We start from the raw sequence: 26,330 nt of genomic DNA, 5'->3' as shown, positions 1-26,330 counted from the left end.
ACCCTGTGAAATAGATTTTGTTGTTTCATATTCTACATAAAGCTTCAGAGCAGTTGAGGGACTTTTTGCCCAGGGTAACACAACCCGTCAGTAGCAGAGGCGGGATTTATAGTCTCTGCCTGCTAGGAGAGTGCTGGGTTCGACTCTGCAGGACCAGACACTGGGGGACCTTGCCCCTCCGCGTCGCCCCTCCCCCTCGCCGTGGGAGGGGGAGGGGAGCGGGATCCCAGCATCACTCCGGGGTTAGGTGCACCACCTAACCGAGCACCCCTAATCCCGCAGCCCGCTCGCCAGCGACCTCTGAAGGGCTTGGAGGATTTGGGGCGCGGTGTGGCGCCCGTCTTCCCGACTATTTGCATAACGGAGACTGCTCGTTTCCCCCGCCCCTTCGCCTCACTCTTCTTCCCTCCTTCCCGCGTACCCGCCACCCCTCATCTCCCGGCCCAACAGCCCCTCCTTCAGGGACTCCCAGCTCCCGGGCTCTCAGGCCGCCGCCGAGCGCGGAGTCCCGAGGCATCCCAGGGAGGGGAGTCCGAGGCAGGGCCGGGGTGGGGAAGACGCCTGGGGCACTACCCGGTGCTAACAAAGGGAACCGGCTGCCTGCCGGCTGGGGCGCAGAGCGGGCGGAGCCACCGCAGCTTCCGCGGCCGAGAGCGCAGCGAGTGAGTAAGAGTGCCGCGGGGCGGCGGCGGGACCCGAGCCCCCGGGAGGAGTGAGCGAAGGGGCGCAGGAGGGGAGCGGAGCGGCTGGGCCCGTGGTGAGCCGAGGGCGCGGGGAATCGGCTTTCCGCACCTCTCAGTAGTCTTCTGCGCGCGGACCCGCCGCCTTTGCTGGGGGTGTCTGTGGATTCATCAGGGCCGAGGGGGCAGCCCTGGCTTCTCCCCGGCTGCGCGGCACTGCGGACCCACAACAAACCCACGTGCAGGCGGCCCCAGGGAGCCCCGCTTTCTCCACTGCACCGGCAACATGGGAGGGAGGCGTAAAGTCCAGGTTCCTTTGGATCTCGCCTGCCGGAGGTACAGGAGGAGAAACCCGGGCTCTCTGCAGGGGTGGGGGCGCAGGTACCATAACAAACGCACGTGCGTCCTGCCCGGGGTGCGGGGTGCACCGCCCGCCCTCCGGAGCCGCCCTGCGGAAGCCGGCCTTTGTCTCAGCTATCGGGAGGGAACGGCGCTGGGGGCGCCCCTTGCTGGAGGAGAAAGACTGACACATTTAAAAGGTACCGCTTGGGTATTAGACCAAACCATCAGATTCAGAAATAGGAAACACGAAGGGAGAAAGAAGCAAAAAAAAAAAAAGATTACTCCAGGCCGAGAGTGTGTTCCCGGCCGTGGTGCAGACTTGAGATGACCCGGGCCACCCCTCACTTTCACCTCACGGTGGTTTCTTACAGACAGGGATTGAATTAAGGGTCTGCGAGGCCCCCACCCCCCAGAAAAGACCGTGCCTAGCGCATCATTGTCCTTGCACTGTCTCTGTAGGGGACGGCGAGCGCCTCCTCAGTTCGATTTAAACTACGCCCAGCACTGCCTTGGCTTTCGCTTGCGCTTTGCCGTGTAGGTCCCTGCGTCTAGCCAGCCCCATTGTCACTGTCCCCTTTTGGCTTGTCGTGTCTCTTTATAAGGAAGGCTAGCCGAGGTCTCTTGTTTTAGGTGGGGACGCCCTTATTTTCAGTTCTATCCGAGTTTATTTGAGAGAAATTCCGAGGTCCAGAAGGAGAGGCCTCTTGTTTGTTTTGCTTTTTCTTTGCCTACGAATGCTCAGCTCAGCTTTGCGGATTTTAGTTCAGCAGTCCTGTTCTGGCAGCAGTGGGATGGTTTAGGGGATGCACTGGCCCCGTAGGTAAAGGTGCGGGTGCAGAAGGCAGCCGCACAGGTTGTGGAGTGGGTGGTGTGTGCGCCAACCTTGTGCTTGCTGAGCGGTCGGGCAGCGGCTTCACCTGGGCCAGCGGCGCTGGAGATTAACCTGTCCCTCGGGGACTGGCGGGCCTCCAGCCCTGCGCCACGGTCTCGGGGAGTCTAGAGAGCATCCAGCGAACCCTCCTATTTTACAGGAGGGGAAACGGAGGCCGGGAGAGCTCAGTTCCTTGTACCAAGTTTCAACCCAAGTGAAGCTGGCCACCTAGAGAGGACAAGAGCCTGGGTCTCCTGACTCCCCCAGGGCGCATTGCCGAGCAGCGACTGAAGACAACCGGAATCTGTGGTTGGCTGAAAAGGCAGTGGCCTTAGGCAGAACAGAGTTAAACAAAGAACGTAATTCAGATTGAAAGCTGTACCCTTCCATTATGCCTTTCAAGAGTTCTATCCATTTGAGAGAAGATAGATTTAGTAATTCCTCACTCTCCTAGCTTTTCATAAGCCTAGTTAGTTTTCTCTTCTGGCTGCCCCTTCGCCTTAAGCTGGAGCCCAGCCAGCTGTGGAGACTTAGATGTTTTGCCTCTCATCTTTGTGCCAGGAGGCCTTTGTTTGGGCATAATCACACAGGGTAAAAAGTGTCTCCTAGGGCGCTACTCCTGAGTCACTTGTGGGAGAACAAAGCATTGTTTTCACTGATTTTATTTAATTAAATTTTTAAAGATGAGAGTCTCACGGAAGTAGCTACTTAATTTTGTATTTGGCAGGGGAAGCACTGGAAAACCAGACATCACTCTGAGCCTGGGTTTCCCCAAAGTGCTGTTTTGCCCTGTTCCTGTTACCTCCTAACTGCACTGGTTTCTCTTCTTAAGGTTTCCAGGGTGTTTCATTTTTGTGGTAATTCCACTTGGCACTTGAATATAGTTCTCAACAGAACACTCACCATGGAGGGAACTTAGAAATCAGCTGGCCTGCTTTTCTAAATGAAAAAACTGAAGCTCAGTGAGAAATCACTTGCCCAGGGACACACAACAAGGTGTCTGCTGTTAGTGCCCTTTTTGCGCTTTAGCAAACTTGTGTCAAATGAGTTTTTTGTTGGCACCCCAGTGTACAGTCAAAGTTATGATGGTTGTTATAACAACACCTTTTAAGTCAGAGAGTCAATTCCTTAAGGACTAACATAGGTTTTGGTTATTAAACAAAACCATGGATCCCAGTGGTAGATTCAGTGATTGATAGTTTTAGATTAATAGTTTAATCTAATAGTTTTAGATTAATTAATAGTTTTAGATTAATAGATTAATAGTTTTCATTGGGGATTGGTTTTCTTTAGTGTTTACTAAGTGTGTCTGTTTACTCTTGCCCTGGGTTTCCCACATTCCTCTGCCTCCCGCTCATCCAGTAGGGAAGTGCTTTAAAGTATGATCACAGAATGAAAGGCAGCAGGAAGTCAGAAGAGAGACCCTCCTTAGCTCTTCATGCTGCTTAACTTCTTGGGTTCCAGTGTTCCTTGTGCAGCAAGAGTGCTTCCTGCCCAGTCTCTGCACAGGCTGTTTGGATGGAGTGGAAGTTGCTCAGCCTTCAGAGGTAGAGGGTCCAGTTGGGTCAACCCTCCTCTCCTGTGTTCCTAGTGACTGCATCCACACCGTGTCAAGGGAAGAACACGTATGCATCTCCTAGGGGTGTGGTGGGTATTAAGTCATGTGGACGCATGCTTATTCAGACCTCCCAGCAGGGTTGAGTGCTCATCAGCTTTTTAGTGGTAGAGAATGATGATGGGAAGATAACCCCATTGGGTGAGCCCTGTGCTCAAATGAAGAGGCCCAGCCTAGTCACAAACAAGGGGGAATGTCTGCCAGACTGTTAAAAGGGCCTTTGGGTGGTTCTGAAAGTGTGTGTGACTTTAAGGTAAATAAGCCTAGTTAAAAAAAACATCCAGAAATTTCATGCCCAGGTGAGTACAATCTAGTCTTTCCATCCATTTGTTGTTGTTGTTGTTGTTTAGTCGCTAAGTCGTGTCCGACTCTTTCGACCCCATGGACTGAATGTAGCCTGCCAGGCTCCTCTGTCCATGGAATTCTCCAGGCAAGAATACTGGAGTGGGTTGCCATTTCCTTCTCCATTTACTCCCTACTTACTGACAAGCAGGCAGGTTGGGGCAGGGGTGGTTCCTACGCTGGGCCTGGAGTTACAAAGAACTAGATCCACTTGTTGACCCCCCACCATCTTTGCTTGGAATGCATTTGGAAAACTGCCCTCAGGAACCCACAGAAAATAGATCTAATTTATCTCAAAATTGACCTCTGCAGGGGTGGGATTGTTCCTTTTCATCATAGCCAAACTAAGAGCAGGTGGTAAATGAGAGAGTGGAAAAGGGAAGGCTTCCAAGAGAAGGTGGATCTCTACAAGTGTGGTGACGTGGTTGCATTACAGAATGTCGGGAATAATTCGTTAGTGAAATTTGCAGTAAGCTTCTGGAACATAGACTCAAGAATTTGCTTAGATTTGGTGTTAGTGACTTTTCAGTAAGAACCAAATTGGGGAAAAAATACATTTTTCTTGCTTGTCTACATTGTGTACTGCGGTATTCTGACTTGAACAGATGTACTTTCTATAGTTGTACATGAAACAGTAACATTGTAAGCAAGCCAGTGTCATCACATTGAAATACTGGGGTGATTTTCTGAGTCATGACTAGAAGGGTCAGGTTAGCCTTTAGAATCAGTTTAGTGATTAAATTTTGTTTATCATTCTGATTATAAAAACACAGCATGTCCATTGAGGACAATTTGGAAAGTACAAAAATGTATAGCGAAATAGAAAAAAATTCCATTATTCAAAGGCAACCACTGTTAACGTTTGGCAACTTTCCATCTTGTCTTTTTTTTTTTTTTTTTAGTGGATTTGTTTTCTCTAAATGGTAGAGAACTTACTGCTTGTACAGTTACTCTTGGCTTTTTTGCTTAGTCTTTTCATATACCCATGTCACAGTTTAAATTCACATTAAACCTGCACCGTTTCATTCATCAACATATCAGCATCTCCAAGGTCACATGGCCCCATGGGATCCAATCACTCCAGTGATCGTTTTAGTGAAGGCCTGGAGAGGAAAGAGTCTCCAGCTTCTCCATTTCCTAGCTGTGCCTCAAGCATCCAGATACCAACCGTTTAAATATATATGTATTTTTTTCATATAAGAAGACAGCTAAAGTCTAGTGGAGAGAGAAGGACCCTGTGTATGGCTTTGGGTTCTGGTTGGTTTTCTGTTTCTGTATGTATTAAAATAAGCAACCCCAGGGTCATTTGTTAACTCATTTCTTGCATCTTCCAGTGCCCATTCTAAACCAAAGCTGTATAAGAAGAGCTCACGATCCAGCAGAGGAGTTGGAATAACAAGAGACCAATGCAAGGTGCCCTTGGAATGCAGAGAAGGGGCAGCCACCCCAGACTGGAACAGTGGGGAAGGCTTCATGGGCTTATTCAACTACTTCAGATTCTTTATTGAATTACCACTGAGATTAACATGTTTGTGATAAATCTCTGTCCACATTCCAGATAATTCCCATAGGATACAATCCTAAACTTGGAATTACTGGGTCATACTTTAAAGGCTATCATCATTTTTAAAAACTTTGTAGATTCAGTCCCAGTTGCCTACAAAGTTTTTAAGTACCTAAGTATTATGTATTATGGAAATGGTAGAAACTGAGAGCAAGTAATTCATCATAGCCAAGATTTGAATAAACAAGATTTGAATTCTTGTTTACCAATTATCACCAATATAGACTTCTGTAAGCTACTTAAGCTCATGAAGCTTCAGTTTCCTTCTCTGTAAAATGGACATAACTGCCCTTACCTCCCTGGATCATTGTAAGGATTTTTAGAAAGAATTTCATTTATTTTTTTATATTTTAATTTTTATTTGCTTATTTTTTAAATGTTTATATTTATTTATTTTTGGCTGTGCGAGTCTTTGTTGCTGCGTGGACTTTTTTCCAGTTGCGGCGAGTGTGGGCTGCTCTCTAGTTGCAGTGCTCAGGCTTCTCACTGCGGTGGCTTCTTGCTGAGTGGGGCTTTAGGTATGTGGGCTGCAGTAGTTGCGGCTCCCAGGCTCGAGCTCACAGTAGTTGAGGTGCACAGCCTTAGTTGTCCCAAAGCATGTGGGATCTTCCTAGATCAGGGATTGAACCTGTGTCTCCTGCATCGGCAGGTGGATTCTTTACCTCTGAGCCACTATGGAAGCCCCCATTATAAATCCTAGATAAAGGGACCAGTATAGTGCCAGGTTTATAGGAAGCGCTCCATAAGTGATATCTATTATTGTTATAATTGAAATTTTCAGAAGCTGCAGAGACTGTGGTCCTAATATTTTTTTCTTACCATGATAGGAGGTAGGAAGTTAATTAAGGTGGCATCTCCTACCAGGTGACAAATCGAGAGAGAAATGATCACTTGTGTGATGCATTACAAGTGTTCTTCTGGAAAGTTTCAAACACACAAACGTAGAAAGAATGGTGTAATTACCCCCCTTTGCCCATTTATAATCACTTATCTTCAATAATTATCAAAACTCATAAGGTCTTCAACCTCACATTTGACCCTGCATGGCTTTGAAATAAGTCCCAGACATTTTTTTCAGCTCAGCCATAAATATTTCACTGAGTTGCATGATGCATATTTGAGGCGTTGGGTGAAATGCCATATTTGAGGCTCTTGGAGCCTGTGTCTGCTGTCAGTGTTACAGATGGAACCCTGTGTGTGTGTGTGTGTGTGAGAGAGAGAGAGAGAGAGAGAGAGAAAGTTTTAGTGCTCAAGTGAATTTTCCTGCCATGTCCTGTGTCTCAAAGTGAAAGTGGCTCAGCCGTGTCCGACTCTTTGCCACCCCATGGACATTCCATGGAATTCCCCAGGTCAGAATACTGGAGTGGGTAGCCTTTCCCTTCTCCAGGGGGACAAAGACACAGGGTGAAAGGAACGCTGAATTTAGTCAGGAGACCTGATTTTGCATAAGGGCACCACCATTTACCAGTTGTATATTTTGTCAAGTGACTTCTGAGTTTCTTTGAATATATTTATAAAAATTTTATGAGTAGCAAATGAGGTAATCCACGTACAGCTCTAGCAACTCAATATTAGTTGACTCTGCATCACGCTTGAACCCAGCCGTACGGTTCCCGAGAGGCAGAGTCTTCATATGGAATGAAGGTCAGAGCCTGATGGGCTGACAGTACTAGGGTTTCTTCAAGTAGAGTTGCTTCCTGTTTCATTCTGAAGATGTGGTGGTCACTCGGATGAGCACCTGGCACACTGTGCTTCTGAATCTCCTGTCTAACACTCAGCCCCTTCCCTCTGATTTGTGAATGAGGTCAGGAAGCCTAGGGAAGGTAGGGCCCTGCCACTGTGCCTGAGAAACAGGTCTCTGATGCCTCCTTTTCTCCATGGGAAGATACCCAGCTCCCTTTTTCCCTCCAATTTTGTTGAGAGTCTTGGTCTCTCCTAAGTCACTGTTGCTCCCAAGTAGGAATTTTTGACTCAACTAAAAGGAGAAAATTGATTTGATATCGTCATTCAAGTCCTGTCTTTAATCCACTGGGACTCCCATTATGTTAGGGCCTGCCCTGTGACTTGGGGTCTCTGGCTGTCTCGAGCTTGCTGTGTGGCCTTGGGTGAGATAATTGCCACCTTGGGCATGCCACCACGGGATTCAACTCCCAGCTCTCTAGGCCCCTTCCAGCTCTGAGATCATCAGTTGGGGAACAGGTATAAAAATGGGGAAACTACACATAGAGTTAGGGCCTTCTTCACACACATAATAAATGTAATCTGTTTTCTTTTCAAATGTTCAAATAGGGTAAGCAATTAACCACCTTACCTTTGCTCACTTACCCCAATTCCACTTTTCTGCAAAGTGACTACTGTTTTCAGTTTGTTTTGGGTCCTTAAGCTCCCTTTGGATCTATATATGTATGTATTTATGGGTATATGCAGATACATTTTAAAAGCTCAGTAAATAGATTACATTATAACTACAACTTTACAGGCTTGCCCTTTTCACTTTATGTGTAGGCGGTCTTTCCGTATCAGCATATACAGATTATTTTTTCATGGCTGCATCACATCCTATATCATGGATGTGTTTATTTAACCGGTCTTCTGTTGATGGATATTTATTCCCATTAAAATATATTTCTAAGTGTATTTGGGGAATTCCCCAGTGTCACAGTGGTAGAGAATCCACCTGCCAGTGCAAGAGTTTTGGGTTCAATGTTGGGAAGATCCCCTTGAGGAGGAAATGGCAACCCACTCCAGTATCCTTGCCTGGGAAATCCAATGGGCAGAGGAACCTGGCAGGCTTTACAATTCTTGGGGTCAAAAAAGAGTTGGACATGACTTAACAACTAAACAATAACAACACAACAACATATGGAATGTTGGTTGTAAATGTCTCGGTTAAGTGAGGTCAGTCTATCGAGCTCTGGAAAGGGTGGCTAGAGAATGGGCACAGGGACTCTGAGAACCACGCCTAGAAAGCTGGAATGAAGAGCTCCCTGGAAGCTACAAGGAGCTGACTGTTTGGGTGGAAGGTTATTTTGGGAGATGGCCTGCCTGGTTGGGTGCCCGTAGCTGCAAGCGCAAGAAACTGAGCCGCGTCATCCCCTTCTCTTCCTCATTCCACCGTCACTGGCCCTTCCAAATTGACTTCTGTTTTCAGGGTCAGTGGCAGCTGATGGGAGGACTGCAACTTGCGTGATGGGAGGGAGGAGAAAGAACTGAAGAAGAGGAGGGACTGATATCGGTCTCCGGAGGAGGGGACGTGCTGGTTCTGTCTACCCTTCCTTGTTCAGACCCATCGGAATGCTGTTTTCCCCTGGGTTCTGTACAAATCAGGATAAAATGAAGCAAGCCCAGAGTTGCACTTACTTGGAAGATGGAGGTTTAGGACGCTGTCTTGGAGGGAGAATAAATGTGGAAACTGAGGTGTTCTAACCTGCAGAAGCTAAAATAAAAAGCACTTTCTTCATGTGGAAGAATGATTAGAATTATACTGTGTGGATGCTGGGGAGAGGCAAACTGATACAGAGTTGTATAATGGGAGATAAGGAAGAGCTTACTTAGCAGAACTGCCCAACCACGAGAGAGGCTGCTGGGTCACATGGCAAAGAACTCCCTGCCATGGGAGTCTCTAAGCAAAAGACCCAAGTGAACGTGTTTGCCATCAAAGGATTTCTGCTTGCCAGAGAGCTTGATTTAAATGCCTGGTAAGGCCCCTTCCAACTCTAAAAGTCTGTGATTGTGGGGCAAGGAGCAGAAAGATGCAAAATAGAACTCAGGGGATGGGACAAGTTACAAACATGCCTGGAGCTGTTTTCACCTGCTCTCAAAAGATGGAGTAAAATGGAAGCCTTCAAAATGTGACTTAGATGGTTGTTTCCCCCGGATCTTGGCAACCCTCCTCCTGTTCTGTCCTTGGCTCCAGCTCTGCTTGACTTTATATTCATAAATTATTTCTACAGGAATAAATATATCACATACACTTTAGATGACCAGGAAATCTGGCAACCAGAAAAGAACTACATGTCCCAGGAGGATGATTGTAAATTATTTTATTTTATTTTATTACAGTCTTTCTAAATTTGCATCCATCCCCTGGTTTCCCTAGCACAGGACTGAGACATCATTCAGCTTTAATTTTAGAACTTTCTACCCTTTGCAACCTCTCAAAGGTCCTCTGAGCTGGAGTTAACAGCACCCACCAGGTTTCATGCTTGTTCCTTTCCTGTAGTTGAGGAAGAACCTCTTGAACTAAAGTCTTAGCCGAGTTCTTAGTGAGGGAAACATGGCAAGTTTACCATCATCTGGGCTCTTGCTCTGCTTCTGACCTTGATGAGGCACTATTTATTCCCTTATCTAGTCCCCATAGCCTTGGTGTCACAAGCTCCATTTTGCCGGTGAGAAAGCTGCCTTCAGAGAGGGCTAGAGAACCACCCCAAGATTCACTGCTATTAAGGTCGATGCTGGCATTGGTTGTAGTTGTTTCCCTACATCATGTTACAGGTTTTTCCACTGCTAATCATTCCCAGTCCTTTGAGGCTGAGAAGTGCTTCGTCCTTGTGTTTCACTAGGAGCTTGGCTGAATTTATCCCTATGGGGCTGTTGAAAGCTTTCTGCCATTCCCCTAAGAACAGATGAATGAAAGAACTCATGGGACAGTTATTTGTGAATAGCTTGACATTTGGATTCAACATACATTTGCTTTTTCCCCTTTTTGGTAAGAGTGTTTTCATCAAGCCTGGTTTGCCTTCCCCCCTCTCTCTTGCCTGCCTTTTAGAGTACCTGTCCTCATTTTCTGGTTATAACTGGAATAAACACACTTACGGTGGAGCATGACTGTAGATTAATGGGTACCATTGCTTGGCCAACTTCGATATATTTAGGTGGTAAAAAGAACTCATTATTGGCATTGTTAAGGACTTGTTTTGCAGCTGTGCTTGTAGGCTCTTGAATAATTTCTTCTCTTGTAAAAGGTCCGTCTAGTCAAGGCTATGGTTTTTCCTGTGGTCATGTATGGATGTGAGAGTTGGACTGTGAAGAAAGCCGAATGCTGAAGAATTGATGCTTTTGAACTGTGGTGTTGGAGAAGACTCTTGAGAGTCCCTTGGACTGCAAGGAGATCCAACCAGTCCATTCTAAAGGAGATCAATCCTGGGTGTTCATTGGAAGGACTGATGCTAAGCTGAAACTGCAATACTTTGGCCACCTCATGCGACGAGTTGACTCACTGGAAAAGACTCTGATGATGGGAAAGGTTGGGGGTGGGAGGAGAAGGGGACGACCGAGAATGAGATGGCTGGATGGCATCACCAACTCTGTGGACATGAGTTTGAGTGAACTCCGGGAGTTGGTGATGGACAGGGAGGCCTGGCGTGCTGTGATTCATGGGGTCGCGGAGAGTCGGACACGACTGAGCGACTGAACTGAACTGAACTGAAAGTTTATTCAGTATTATTTTGTTCACCAAATATTTGAGTGCCTATTGTGTGGTAGCCATTGTGGGAGGCATTGGGAGTTTCCACCTAAAGAACATGCATTGTAGATAGGCACACAGAAATTTGGTATAACTAGTGGGGCCTTAGAAGTTGGTGGCAGACAAACTTTCTGTATCGCTCTCTTCCTCTTTTCTCAGAGTCTTTGCTTTGTCCATTCATTCAGTAGGTGCCTGCTGTAGCCCATGCACAGTGCTCATTTTCAGAACAGAGACCCAAATGGTTCCATAGTTCTCTTCCTCGAAAAGCTTAGTTGGAGGTGAACATGCAGATATTAATAACAATATAATGTGATGTATGGCTTCCCTGGTGGCTCAGTGGTAAAAAATCTGCCTGCATTGCAGGCGATGGAACAGATGGGTTGGGAAGATCCTTGGGTTAAGAAGATCCCCTGGAGGAGAGCATAGAAACCCATTCCAATATTCTTGCCTGGAGAATTCCATGGACAGGAGGTTGCAAAAGAATCGGACATGACTTAAGTGACGGGGCACGCACCATGTGTTAAGTATTATGATTTTCAAGTATATCAGTTCAGTTCAGTCACTCAGTCGTGTCCGACTGTTTGCAACCCCATGAACTGCAGCACGCCAGGCCTCCCTGTCCATCACCAACTCCCGGAGTTTACCCAAACTCATGTCCATTGAGTCGGTGATGCCATCCAGCCATGTCATCCTCTGTCATTCCCTTCTCCTCCCGCCTTCAATCTTTCCCAGCATCAGGGTCTTTTCACATGAGTCAGCTCTTCGTATCTGGTGGCCGAAGTATTGGAGTTTCAGCTTCAACATCAGTCCTTTCAATGAATACTCAGGACTGATGTCCTTTAGGTTGGACTGGTTAGATCTCCTCACAGTCCAAGGGACTCTCAAGAGTCTTCTCCAACACCACAGTTCAAAAGCATCAATTCTTCAGTGCTCAGCTTTCTTTATGATCCAACTCTCACATTCATACATGACTACTGGAAAAACCATAGCTTTGACTAGATGGACCTTTGTTACAAAGTAATGTCTCTGTGTTTTAATATGCTGTCTAGGTTGGCCATAACTTTCCTTCCAAGGAGTAAGTGTCTTTTAATTTCATGGCTGCAGTCACCATGAAATTACCATGCAGTGATTTTGGAGCCCCCCAAAATAAAGTCAGCCACTGTTTCCACTGTTTTCCCATCTATTTGCCATGAAGTGATGGGACCGGATGCCATGATCTTAGTTTTCTGAATGTTGAGCTTCAAGCCAACTTTTTCACTCTCCTCTTTCACTTTCATCAAGAGGCTCTTTAGTTTTCCTTCACTTTCTGACATAAGGGTGGTGTCATCTGCATATCTTAGGTTATTGATATTTCTCCCAGCAATCTTGATTCCAGCTTGTGCTTCATCCAGCCCGTCATTCCTCATGATATACTCTGCATATAAGTTAAATAAGCAGGGTGACAATATACAGCCTTGATGTACTCCTTTCCTGATTTGGAACCAGTCTGTTGTTCTATGTCCAGTTCTAACTGTTGCTGCCTGACCTGCATACAGGCTTCTCAAGAGGCAGGTCAGGTGGTCTGGTATTCCCATCTCTTTCAGGATTTTCCACAGTTTATTGTGATCCACACAGTCAAAGGCTGTGGCATAGTCAATAAAGCAGAAATAGATGTTTACCTGGAACTCTCTTGCTTTTCCATGATCCAGAGGATGTTGGCAATTTGATCTCTGGTTCCTCTGCCTTTTCTAAAACCAGCTTGAACATCTGGGGGTTCATGGTTCACGTATTGTTGAAGCCTGACTTGGAGAATTTTGAGCATTACTTTACTAGCATGTGAGATGAGTGAAATTGTGCTGTAGTTTGAGCATTCTTTGGCATTGCCTTTCTTTGGGATTGGAATGAAAACTGACCTTTTCCAGTCGTGTGGCCACTGCTGAGTTTTCCAAATTTGCTGGCATATTGAGTGCAGCAATTTCACAGCATCATCTTTTAGGATTTGAAATAGCTCAACTGGAGTTTCATCACCTCCACTAGCTTTGTTCGTAGTGATGCTTTTTAAGGCCCACTTGACTTCACATTCCAGGATGTCTGGCTCTAGGTGAGTGATCACACCATTGTGATTATCTGGGTCGTGATGATCATTTTTGTACAGTTCTGTGTATTATTGCCACCTCTTCTTAATATCTTCTGCTTCTGTTAGGTCCATACCATTTCTGTCCTTTATTGAGCTCATCTTTGCATGAAATTTTCCCTTGGTATCTCTAATTTTCTTGGAGAGATCTCTAGTCTTTTCCACTCTTTTGTTTTCCTCTGTTTCTTTGTACTGATCACTGAGGAAGGCTTTCTTATCTCTCCATGCTATTATCTGGAACTCTGCATTCAAATGGGTGTATCTTATAGAGGCTGGGAAAATGGTATAGTGAGTTTGGGAAAGCTTTCTGGAGGACCTGTGACTTACCAATGCCGAACTGTATAGGGGAGTAGCTGTGAAGCCTCTGGGAAAAGCGCGTTTGAAGAAGAAAAGGGAGTGCAGGAGCAAAGGTGTGGGGTGAAGGATGGTTTGTTGCTGGGTGTGGGGGAGCCGCTAGTAGGTTGATGCTCCCAAAAGGGAACCTCTGAGGTAGGAAGTGCAGGGAGATAAAGCTTGAACCTTTACACTCATTATCAAACATAATTTTCTTAACTTCCTTATTGTGACATATACCATTATCATCTCTACTTAATAGATGAGAAAACAAAGGCTGCAGGAGGTTTGGTGACTTGTTCAAAGTCAGAAGTGAGTGAGTTGAAATGCTTGAACTTGAATGCAGGCCTGCTTGGCCCTCATAGCATTGCCTGCACAGGAAGGCTGAGAAGGTCTGTCTTGAAAACTAAGGTGCTTATTTCCTCTCTATTAATCTTTCAAAGGTCATACCCTTGGTGAATCCTCTTCTTCCAAGCACCTCATGACGTTCCCAACTTGTAATTAAGTTGGGACTATGGCAACCCACTCCAGTGTTCTTGCCTGGAGAATCCCAGGGACGGGGGAGCCTGATGGGCTTCCATCTATGGGGTCACACAGAGTCGGACACGACTGAAGTGACTTAGCAGCAGCAGCAGTGAATCTGATGTTGAGGCCTCTTCTGAGTCTTGGCTATAATTTTTGTCTTTCCTTTCATTCAGAGAATCAGTAGCCCAGAAATCTTCAAAGAAAATCTCTTTTTGCCCAACCAGGTGTTACAAGGGAGAAGGAGAAGCTTTATCCCTTTTCTCAAAAGGTCCAAGTTCATTAAGTAGCCCAGGTATTACCTTTAATTCAGAGAAGCCCTGTGGGTCTGGAGAGGGAGCAATCTGTGTGGGCTGGAAAAGTCTTGAGCAGATGGGCTTTGAGCTCTCCCTTGAGGATGGGTAGGATCAGGAAGGTCGAAGGTATGGCATGTGAGTAATATTATTCTGTCTTCAGTTCAGTTCAGTTCAGTTCAGTCGCTCAGTCGTGTCCGACTCTCCGCGACCCCATGAATCACAGCACGCCAGGCCTCCCTGTCCATCACCAACTCCCGGAGTTCACTCAAACTCATGTCCACAGAGTCGGTGATGCCATCCAGCCATCTCATTCTCGGTCGTCCCCTTCTCCTCCCGCCCCCAACCTTTCCCAGCATCAGAGTCTTTTCCAGTGAGTCAACTCGTCGCATGAGGTGGCCAAAGTATTGCAGTTTCAGCTTTAGCATCAGTCTTACTCAGTCATAAATGGGCTATTCCTCCCATCCACCAAGATAATTTCTGGGTTGGAGTTGGCTCTTGGGCTGAAAAGGCAGAAGTGGGCTTCATTTATTTATTCATACAAAATAAAGTTTATTGAAAACTAATGAATTTAAAGTTCAAAGCTAAGATTAAAACTATGGAATGAAATAAAAAAGCACAATTACAGAGCTAAGGAAAAAATTGAGGCTACAAACAACATTATTAAAGGGAAGGTTAATAAAGGAACAAAGTAGAATCCACTGAAAACTAAATTACTAACAGAGAGGGAAGGGTTAGGAAAACCACAGTATGTGCTTAGAAAAGAGAAACGAATCAGAGAAATTCAGAGATCTAAAGTTTGTAAAAAGATGATGTCTCAGAAGGGTAATTGGGCTATTTGGAGTCACAGCTCACTTCTTATGCTGCATTGACCAAAACATAGTCACGTGGACATGCCTGGCTGCAAACGAGCCCTGGAAAACATCTCCATCTGGGTGCCCGTGTACCCTCTTAAAACTCAGATTTGGGGAAGGCCTTTTATTACCCAAAGTGGGATGAGGAAAATGGATATCGAGAGCAATTCATCTCTGCCTCAGGGAAGAAGTCATGTTAGTCTCAGACTTGATTTGCAGTAGAAGGAAAACTTGAAAACATGGAGAGGAAATATTTACAGAGTTCTGAGGGAAAGGTCATAAAACTGAAGACTTTTACACTCAAGTCACTCCTCGAGGATAAGACAGGTAGGCATTATCTCCTGTGTGCAAGGACTCAAGGAATATGAGCCCTTCTTGAGAAATGATTTAACTAATCATTTTCTTGATGATGAAAATGATTAGTTAAAAGCACCCTTTGTAAGAAGTGGTGAAAGGCCATTTGGTGAGCCCCTCATCCACTCGAATAGAGAAAACCTTGGCAAGCGTGGGCTGTAAGGATAGGGAAGGAAGCGGGAGGAAGTAAAAAGAAAGAATGCAATGGAAATGGAGAGCTGGGGGAGAGGGTGGAGGATGTTAAGTGCTAACTTTCCCTCTCTCACAGTCTTTGGAGGGTATTACCTTTCAGTTAATTTTCTTAACCTTTTATTTAAAATTTTTTTATTTTATTGGAGAAAAGAGTCTAAAATAGAATGACTATATGTACACATATAACTGAATCACTTTGTTATATACCCAAAACTAATACAACATTTAAGGCAATTAATGTTTTTCTCTTAAACTTGGAGGGATTTTTAAGGAAATAATATCTATTTTTCATGTAGAAACGTTTGTTAAAATTTCATCTTTTCTTATGTTTTACTTTTATGTAGAATTAAAATTAAATCTAAAAAGTTAAAAGTAACTATTTTACTAAGCAATCTTATCTATTCTTCTTTCATGTATTCTTCCATCCTCCACACTTTGTCCAAATATAAATGTAGAGACATGCAATGAAGGGTGTTAATTTATTTTTTTCTTGGGTGGAGGGATCTTGGATGACTTTTAGCTCTATAAATTTATACATTGATTTAAAGAATAAGGAGCTGGTATTGTTTTTGTTTTTCTTACTTCTTTAATTTTTTTTTCTTTTCTTAATACAAGTATAGTTGATTTACAATGTTTCAGGTATACAGCAAAGTGATTTAGTTATATATATATATTTACATATATTCTTTTTCAGATTCTTTTCCACTGTAGGTTATTATAAGGTACTGAATATAGTTCCCTATGTTATACAGGAGGACCTTCTTCATCTATTTTCTGTATAGTAATGTGTATCTGTTAATCCTAAATTTCTAATTTATCCCTCCCTCTTAGCTGGTCTTATTTGAATCAGACCACTAAAGCTAATTTAAGAGACATCATTAAATACTAATGCTTAAGGTGTGGGGAGTGGGATGGGAGATACAAAGAGATGAACAAGACCTTGTCTTTTCATGGTGAAGTTGGTGAATCAGTTATGTGAATACCGGGCTCTAGGCAGAACAAAACCCTGTGTAAATCAGGCGGACTATTGGGGTGTTGAGGCCCGAGGACAATGGGGAAGGTTTCACGAAGGAGATGGCATTTGAACTGGATGTTGAGGGATGAGCAGAGTCCTGATGGGTGGAGAATGGGACACAGGGCATTCCCAGCCTGGAGGCGGCAGAAGAACCAGCCAGGAGGCGTGAGAATCCGAGGTGTGTCTGGATAACCCTGAGTAATCTGCTGTGGCTAGAGAACAAAGGATGAATGAACAATGCTGTTCATTAAGTGCCCACAGCGTTCCAGGTGTGACACACAGATCTCTATAGGCTGCCCGACAGCCCATACAGAATGGCTTTAATTATCCCTGCTGTGCAGATGGGGGCTTCCCTGGTGGCTCAGTGGTAAAGAATCTACCCGCCAATGCAGGAGACATGAATTTGATCCCTGGGTTGGGAAGATCCCCTGGAGAAGGAAACTTAGGCTTTTATACTTACCTAAAAACTTACATGCAAAATATATGAATATGTCATGGGTCTATGTGTATATAAATATATAAAATATATTTACCTGTACACATTTTTTGATATGTATTTATACCTGTATGTTATGTTTCACAGACTTCAGGCCTTCTGAGTGCTGCAGATCACAGCACAGGAGTGAGAGTGGGCTTTGAGGTATAGACACTCCAGTATTCTTGCCTGGGAAATCCCATGGACAGAGGAACCTGGTGGGCTACAGTCCCTGGGGTCACAAAAGAGTCAGACACACCATAGCGACTAAATAACAACTGTGCAGATGAAGAAACTGACGCTGAGAGAGACTTATCTGCCAAGTCGTTTAGCGGTGAAACCGGTTGAATCTCCTGGGCCGTCTGTACCTCAAAGCTCACCATCTCTGTCCTGGGCTGTGATCTGCAGTGCTCAGAAGGCCTGAATTAGCCACCTTTGTGAAAGATAACATATACAGGTACAAACAAATATCAAAACGTTCTTACAGGTAAATTTATTTTATATACTTATACACACACAGACTCATGACATATCCATATATTTCGCATGTAAATTTTTTGGTAAGTATAAAAGCCTAAATTACGGTTTGGAGTCTGCTGTCCAGTGGCTGTGTGGCCCTGTGCAACTCAGTTTGAACTCTAATTTCCTTATCCATAAAAGGAGATGACTCTGATGCTGCCTGCCTGCAGATTTGTTTTTGTGTTCCAATTAGCTCATAGATGTGAAAAGATGAGAAAGTATAAAAGAGCCACACAGAAGGGCTTGTTATTGCTGACACACCCCTTACTCTTCTGAGAGTTTACAGACATCTGTTAGAACACCTACAGGTGTCTGTAAAAACTCCCACAGTCACAGACACGGCCCCTTAGGCTTGCAACGACCGGTCAGAGGCTGTGCTCTCCTGGCTCAGATAACCAGCTGGGGGCAGTGGTGGGGGATGTGGGGGTGTTGAGGGGTGGGGGTGTCAGGGAGGGAGGCACACAGTTTGTCTGGCTGTCCCACTTCAGGGCAGGGGGAGACTTTGGCCTCCCTTCCTGTTTGCTGAGAAAGTCTGGGCCAGAGAGTAGAGTTGGGATGGCTGTTGACAGCTTGGTGATTTATACTGGGCAGAGGAGGGTGTTTCAGACATGCCAGGCTGCAGGAAGGCATATCGGAGCTGCCAGGTGAGCAGGCCTCCGCCATGTCTGTCTGGTAGAGGCTCGTGGTCTGGACAAGGGAGTCTGGAGCAGTCTGTAGGGGTCGTAGGAGTACTGATGAGGATGAAGCTGGACCCTGGCCCCAGAGAAATTGGGCCCTGAGGCCGCACATAAGAGTGGACGGGCAGCAGCCCTTGGCATGGGACCAGAGGGGCCCAAGGCAGCTTACACCTGCTGCAGGAAGGATTGGGAGTGTTCCTGGGTCTACACTGGAGTCTGGCATGCCCCTGGGGGTCCACAAGTCCTCCACATCCCCCACCACTGTGTTGTTATGTGTGGGGCGGTGATCATGGTGGTTTCAGAGAGATAGCCAAGCTGCTCCTTACTGACGAAGAGATCGGTTCCTTGCTCACCCCATTGGTCTCTGCTCTCCCCAGACAGGTGTTTTAGCTCAGCCTCAGCTCTGGGTGAGTCCTTCAAATTTAGGGCACCCAAAGTGAAGAGAAGACCTTTCATCACCTACACTGTACGGTGTTATGTGAAGTTAGTTACGTTAGTCAGTGTCTTCCAGAGGGCAGGGACACTGAAGGGGTTCTCTGCATAGCACCCTGCCCTCAGGAGGCCTGGTGGACTGAGCTCAGCCCTCCAAAGCTCCCTGCTCCTATCCCCTTGCCGAAGCCAGGATGTGTCTGCCCCCAGTGGGCATGTGCAGGTGCTCTCTAGGTAAGGCCAATGTATGAGAGCACACAGCAGCTGCAGGAGCCTGTGTTGGGGAGCATCCTGGGGCTCTGGTGGGCCCTCCTGCCCCACCGAACAATCCTTTTTTTGCCTGTCACCCCTGGTCATGGGAGTGAGAGACAAGCAATAAGATAAAATGGGGAATGCTCTCTAGACTGATCCTTGGAGCTGAGCCCTGGCGGGGAATCAGTTGTAGGACCTTGCTCTTTTTTCTTATGCTGTTGGGAACCGGGGTCATAGGAGTGTATCCCAGGGGAGAGAGGGAGGAAGGCGGCAAGGGAGCTCTGACAAAGGCACCTGGGTGAATCATCTTGTATCTGAGCGGCCAGCAGGATTGCCTTTGTCAATTGTGTGCTGTTGGGAGGATGCTGGCCCAGGGCCCGAGCTGGGGGTGGTGAATGAAGGTGTCAGGAATAAATCCTCAGAAGATGCTTCCTGCTGGAGGGCTTGTGGCGGTTCCTTTTTTTTTTCTCCTCTACACAATGAACAGCTTATTCTGGCCTGGAGATTTGGAAAAGGGGAAATAACAGGTAGGAAAGAGACAGATTGAAAGCTGCCTCCCAGGAAATGCTCCTGGGCTCGGAGGTCCCACCCTTGTCTCCCAGCCAGTCCAGGGGACTCATAGTGGGTTGGGAGGCCACTCCCATCACCATCCGTAGGGTCACCTTTCCCAGAAAACCCTGATGTTGGGAAAAAATCTTAGGCTCTGCAGCCACACAGACTTGCGTGTAACTCCAGATGTGCCACTTCTCAGCTGTGTAAACTTGGGAACTTAACTTCTCGGACACTCAGCTTCTCATCCGTTATCTGTGTTCATCATTCCTGCCTTATAGCATCCATGTGAGTATTGTCTAGTGCTTAACCTAGGGCAGCATGTGGTTAGTGATAAATACAGGGTATGCTCAGCTGCTCAGTCATGACTGACTGTGCAGCCCCATGGACTGTAGGCCACCAGGCTCCCTCCCCATGGAATTTTCCAGGCAAGAATACTGGAGTTGGATGCCATTTCCTACTCCAGAGGATCTTCCTGACCCAGGGATTGAACGCACATCTCTTGCGTCTTCTGCACTGGGAGGCAGGTTTTTTTTTTTTTTTTTTTTTTACCACCAGTGCCACCTGGAAAGCCCTGAATACACAGTAGCTCTTTTTAATATCATGGCACTTGTTAATAGTTAGTCTCAGTTATTGATCACTTAATAGGCAGTTAAATGATCAGGCACTCTGCTAGACCATCTGGATATGGGGATACATGAGACCCAGTCTCTCCCTGGAGGAGCTTCCAGGTAGGAGGACAGAGCACATGGGATCAGGGATTAGATGAATGGGAATTGCACGATGTGCTGTACGAGCAGGAGGCAGGATGGGGGAAAGGATGAAGAGGTGAGACCCCAGCAGGAGGAGTTTGCTGGGCAATTAGAATGTTCTTCCCAGAACAGCAGCAGCAGACAGAGGGAGGTTTACGACTGGTATTTGGTGGTAGATCCACCCATAAGTGGGCTTCCCTGGTGGCTCAGACAGTAAAGCATCTGCCTGCAATTCAGGAAACCCAGGTTTGATCGTGGCGTTGGGAATATTCCCTGGAGAAGGGAATGGCAACCCACTCCAGTATTCTTGCCTGGGAAATCCCACGGACAGAGGAGCCTGGCGGGCTACAGTTCATGGGGTCACAAAGAATCAGACACGACTGAGTGACTAACAATTTCACTTTCACTTTTTCACCAATACGTGGGGGACAGGAGCCCACAGTAGGGTCTCCCTTAGCCCACAGTAGGGTCTCCCTTAGCCCACAGTAGGGTCTCTTCACAGAGCTTCTGCCCTCTGTTGGCATTCGAGACCATGCAGTTTGACTCAGGATAGAGTCTGAAGTCTTTTTTCCAGTGGTGGGGTGAACATGGACAGGGACCCAGCTAGGTTGGACTGGGGCAGACAGTGTTGAGTGACAGATGTCATCACAGGCTCAGAGCTAGGATCAAGGGTAGACCTCCCTGGAGGGAGCTGAGCAGCTTACCAGGCAGAAAATTGCAAATGTGGAACCCTCGAAAATATCGGCTCCAGGTGCTGTGGACTGAAGGGGTTTCATGAAATTGTTGTCATCAACAGTGGGACATTGGAGGGTGTTGGGAGGAGGGGTGACCTGGAATTTTTGTAGTTGTTGGAAAGCCTAGTCACCCCATGTGCAGTGCTCAATGTGACATAGAAAGAACCAGAGGACACCTCCTTGAACTTCAGCAGTGTACTTTTGTGGTTTTAGTTATTTACAAATGACTTCAAAACCCTATGATGTACACCAACTGGGTGAATCATTTGGATGAGATAATAGCTAAATTATATTAGCTATGAGGATGGTTTGTATCACTTGGCTGGTGATATAATAAACATAGCAGCTTTTATTTACTGAACTCATACCACCATCCCGACTGGTCCCACTCTAATTCACAAATATGACCCTTAAGTAGACTTTGGTGTTGTCAGGTCATCTTACTGTGTCCAGTGGTTCACTTTGGTGTTGTCAGGTCATCTTACTGTGTCCAGTGGTTCACTTTGGTGTTGTAAGGTCATCTTACTGTGTCCAGTGGTTCTCAGCTCTGGCTGCCATTAGCAGTACCTGGGGAAGGTTATAAAGAGTACTGCTGCCTGACTTCCACCCCAAACTAATGAAATCTAATTTTTTATGGGGTGGATCTGTGCATGAGTATCCTGTTCTAAAGCTCTGCATCCTTGGATGGGCAGCCTTGGATGCAACCCACTGCCATTCTCTCCAATCTCCATGACTCTTTCATGCTTTTTCTCCCTCTCTTTAAACCTTTAACACCTCCTCTCCATTCCCTATTTTCTTCTCACTTACCTGAGAAAATAATGGCAAAGGAGAACTTTCACACTTTTCCATCACCAGATTGATGCCTGTATATTGTACTTTCTGCCTGTTGCTATGGATGATGAAGTGTTTCTGTTCCTTTTTAAGACCAACCCCTCCACTTGTGTATCCATCCTGTTCCCTTCCTTAGCTACTGTGTTACAGCAACGCGTTCTGGGAAACAAACTCACTCAGAAGGACAATGCAGATAGTGGAGTGCAGTTTATTACACCGGCGGGCCCAAGGCAGAGTCTCCTCTTAGCCAAGGACCCCCACCAGTTTTTGTGAAAACCTTATATACCATAAGTGTACTTGCTTAAACCCACCTCCCCAAATTCCTTGAAACTAGTCTGGACAAGGTAAAAGAGAGATAGGATCAAAGTTAACCCATGATTCATATATCACAAGACTAGATAAACAGTGGATATTTATCAATAGGCCTGTGGTCATATCGTGATAAACATACTGGAATTTACCACTGTGTTCTGTTACAGAGGTGATTAGCATATTCTTTTAGGCAACGGGGAGTCCAAGTCCTGAGTCTCTTTTATCCGGGGGTCTGGTTTACCATTGGTATGCCACTTCTATAGACACTGGGCACAAAGTTCAGAGTCCGTTGGGAGGGTGACCATGTGTGTAGCCCAAATTTCACGGCCTGGCCTAAGACGGAGTCCATGAAGTTGCCTCCTTCAAATGGACAAGACTCCAGCAATTCTCCCTTCTCTTTCATTGTTCCTCTATTTATAGACCACGCCCCTGCCCCTCCCCCGCCCCATCTGCCCGTCTGTGGCTCCTTCTCCCACTGAAAACCTCCGCCCCCAACATAAGCACATGCATATCTTCTCCTGACCATGTCTGCTCCTCCAGCTACTGCCTCATTTCTCTGCTCCTTGAAAGTCATCTGTACTCACTCCCAGAAGTTTCTCTTTTCTCGTTTTCATTCAAACTCCGTCCAACCAGTGTTTTGCCTCCATTATTCCACAAACACCGCACCTGTCAGGTTGTCCAGTGACCTCTGGAGATGTCAGTTCGGTCAGTTCAGTATTGCCGAATCCAGTGGTCACGTCTCAGTCCTTACCTTGATCTGTCAGTAGTGTTTTGTATAGTTGATCACTCTGCCCCCTGGAGTTTCTTCTCTTAGTTCTGGAACACCACTAGTAGTAGTAGTAAAGTCGCTCAGTCGTGTCCGAATCTTTGAGACCCCGTGGACTGTAGCCTGCCAGGTTTCTCCATCCATGGGATTCTCCAGGCAAGAATACTGGAGTGGGTTACCATTTCCTTCTCCAAGAGATCTTCCCAACCCAGGGATCGAACCCGGGTCTCCCACATTGGAGGCAGACACTTTAACCTCTGAGCCACCTAGAACTCCTTTTCTGTCACTGGCTTCTCCTTCTCAGTTCTTTGTGTTGGCTTATCTTTGCTTGTTCACTTTGGAGCGCTCCAGGGAGCAGCCCTTGAACTTGGTCTCTTCTCTGTCCCCTCAATCCCTGGGAATCTCTTAGCATCCAAATGTGGACAACTCTCAATATATAGCTTCATCCCAGACCTTCGCCCGGAATTCCACTCACATTTAACTGTCTACTCAACAAGGCCTTCCTTTGATGTCAGCGATGACAAGTCCATAGCCCAACTGCTGCCATTCTCTTCCCCACTTCAGTAAATGACAGCTCCATCTTTGCAGTTGCTACTGCTTAAAACTCTGGAGTTGCCCTTGACTCTGATACTCTCATTCTGCACCCAGTCTGACAGTAAACCACGTAACCATACTTGCAAAATACGTCAAGAAACTAACTGCTTATTTGATCCACCAAATTCATTTTGGTTCAAGACAGATCAATCTCTACTTCTAAATTTTAGAACGGTTTCATAACTGGGCTGCCAGAGGCAGTGTGTCATTTTCCATTTAAAACCAGCAAAGGCTTCCCATTGCACTTTGCAAGCCAAAGTTCCTAGAAGGGCCTCCAGGGTTCTGCACGAGCCAGCCCTCAAGTCCTCCCCGGCTTCATTTCCTGCTCTTTTCCATCTCTTCATTACGCTTCAGTTCACTGACCTGGCTCCTTAAACATAAAGCACAATTTTACCTCAGAGCCTGTTCCCTCCAGTTGGAACACCATTCCTTCATATAGGGCTTCCCTGGTAGCTTAGAAGGCAGAGAATTCGCCTGCAATCCAGGAGACCCGGGTTCGATCCCTGGGTTGGGATGATCCCCTGGAGAAGGGAATGGCAACCCAGCCCAGTATTCTTGCCTGGAGAATCCCATGGAGAGAGGAGCCTGGCGGGCTACAGTCATGGGGTTGCAGAGAGTCGGACATGACTGAGTGACTAACACTTTCACTTTTTCCCCCATTTATTCCCATTGTTTTCTCTGTCTCTTTCTTTCGGTTCTCTTTAAATGTCACCTCACTAGAAACGTCATTCTGATCACCTTACATAAGATAGTAATCTGGGTGTCGGCTCCCCCATCATACCTGGCTCTCTCTTTCCCTTTTATCTTGCTTTGTGGTTCTTCTATGGCATAGATGTCATCTGACTTATTTATTCGGTGTCTCTTCTCACTAGGAAGTTGTTTTAGCAAGGGCAGGGACTTATCTCTTTTGTTCATGGTTATTGCCCTAGGACCCAGAGCAAATGCCTCAGGAATTAGAGACCCAATAGATAACTGTTGTCTGAATTCAACTAAATCCACACAACAGCACTTCAAAATGAGTTGGAATAACCCATGACTTATAAATGAGGAAATTGAAGCTCAGACAGGTTAAGTAACTTTTTCAAAATAACACAGCTTGCTAACATGTTTTGAGTTAAGACTCAGAACCTTCCAAGTGCTTTTGTCATCAGACTGTGTCCCAGCATCCACATCTCAGCTTGCCTTATTTTTTCCACATCTCACTGCACACAGGCAGCCCTGCAGAGTGACAGAATCCCTGTGAAAATGCCCCAAATGTCTCTGGAAGTGTAGGAGGTGTATAGGAAATGCATACACAATCCCTTATTTGGAATTCCCAAATCCCCATATCCGTGAAAAACCACATTTTATTCTTAACTCATTTGGTGGCAAAAACTGATCCAAAGTAATGTGAGGCTATTTATAAATTCTTATTTAACCTACTTAGTTAAAATATTTATTTGTTTTGTTGCAGAAATATTAATCCAAATAATTATGGAGAGTTGCCCTGCCCCTACTGCTGGTGTTGTGTAATATATGGGTTAGGCAACATATTGCTTTTCTGAAATATGAAGAATTCTGAATTCTGACGCTTATTAGGCTCCCTGAATTCCTGATATGTGGTTGTGAACCTGTGTTCATGGTTTCCTAAATGTCTGACATTTGAAATTATGTCTTAAAAATTTTCTTTTTTTTCTTAATAACCACAGTTTCTTTTTAAGGATTTTACCAAGAACAGACTCAATTTTACGATCTGATTAAGATCAAGCACAGCAGGCCAAGCTGAGACGGGGCATGCATGAGACGCCATTCTAAAACAGGGTACGAAAAGAAGTCTACATACTGAATAGTGAGAGCATCTCTTCCCCAACCTTCTGTTTTTTTGTGGTTTCCAACAGTGCTGGCAATTTCCAGTTTAGTCATGAGATTAGTTTCTCTGATTAAATTTAACAGCTTAAGGGAAAATATTGATGTTGATATTTATGTTTCTTTAGATAAGATGCACAGATCATTTTCAGTCTTCCTTTGGTAAGACCCACCAGTTCAGTAGCCTTGCCTGAACACAGAGCTTCTCCACAGAACACAGAGCTTCTCCACAACTCTTTAGTGTTTCACTTTTCTTTCTCTTTTGGCCACATGGTTTGTGGGATCTTAGTTCCCTGACTGGGGACTCAAACCCAGTCTTGGCGAGTCTTTCACTGAACTGCTAGGGAGTTCCCAGTGTCTCACTGTTAGATTTAAGCTAAAAGATCACCCAGATATTTGAGAAAGTTTGAAACATGAAAGAAACCAAAGAGACAAATAAAAACAACAAGAACATAAAAAGAAACTTATAAGAAACAGTGTAGGGAGTAGAAGAAAACTTCACAAAAATAATTATGAGTATCACAGAGGCAGGTGAAGCTATCCCATTAATAAAAAGAAAGACTGAAAAAAAAAGGAGTATTCAGGGAATAAGAAGGAACTCCTGGAAATTAAAAGTATGATAGCAGAAATAAATGAATTGAGAGAGGGTTTGGAATATAAAGTTGGAGAAACCTTGTAAGAAGTCAAAAAAAGGCTGTGAAGTGAAAAATAAGAAAGGATCATTCTAAGTTCAACATCTGAATAGTAGGACTTATCCAAAAAGAGAATAGAGCTAATAGAAGGGAAACATCATCAAAGAAACAATGGGGGAAAAAAATCCCCAGAACTGAAGTACATGGGCTTCTTGATTAAAAATCTCATTTGAGTATCCAGAGCCAAGAATGAAAAAGGACAGATACCAAAGCATATCATTGTTGGGGGGGGTGGGGGAAGGAAGAAAAGCCTGTTGGCACAGGAAAACAAAAACAAAACCAACCTCAAACTGATTATATATAAGAATATATATAAGAATCTTAGTCTATGCTAGAAGCCAGAAGAGAA

General features: G+C 45.5%; 1 protein-coding gene across 5 annotated transcripts in view; it reads left to right on the top strand.

Annotated features, from left to right (window-relative positions):
* The first annotated feature begins 407 nt into the window (after positions 1 to 407).
* Positions 408 to 26,330, top strand: part of ST6GAL1 (ST6 beta-galactoside alpha-2,6-sialyltransferase 1) — a 144,298-nt gene continuing 118,375 nt past the window's right edge. For 3 of the 5 annotated variants that reach the window (XM_055408408.2, XM_055408426.2, XM_055408399.2), the window contains exon 1: positions 409 to 662. The gene's annotated coding sequence lies outside the window, so the exon portion shown is untranslated. Of the gene's footprint in view, positions 663 to 25,144; positions 25,245 to 26,330 lie in introns of all 5 variants that reach the window. The other 2 variants (XM_088838357.1, XM_088838366.1) reach the window with 2 other exon arrangements.

Source organism: Moschus berezovskii, chromosome 1 (genome assembly GCF_049115385.1).
Source record: "Moschus berezovskii isolate FMDL1 chromosome 1, NW_MosBer_1.0, whole genome shotgun sequence".
Classification (NCBI taxonomy): Eukaryota; Metazoa; Chordata; class Mammalia; order Artiodactyla; family Moschidae; genus Moschus; species Moschus berezovskii.
The sequence above is the reverse complement of the archived record's forward strand: the minus strand, read 5'-3'. Positions and strand labels throughout refer to the sequence as shown.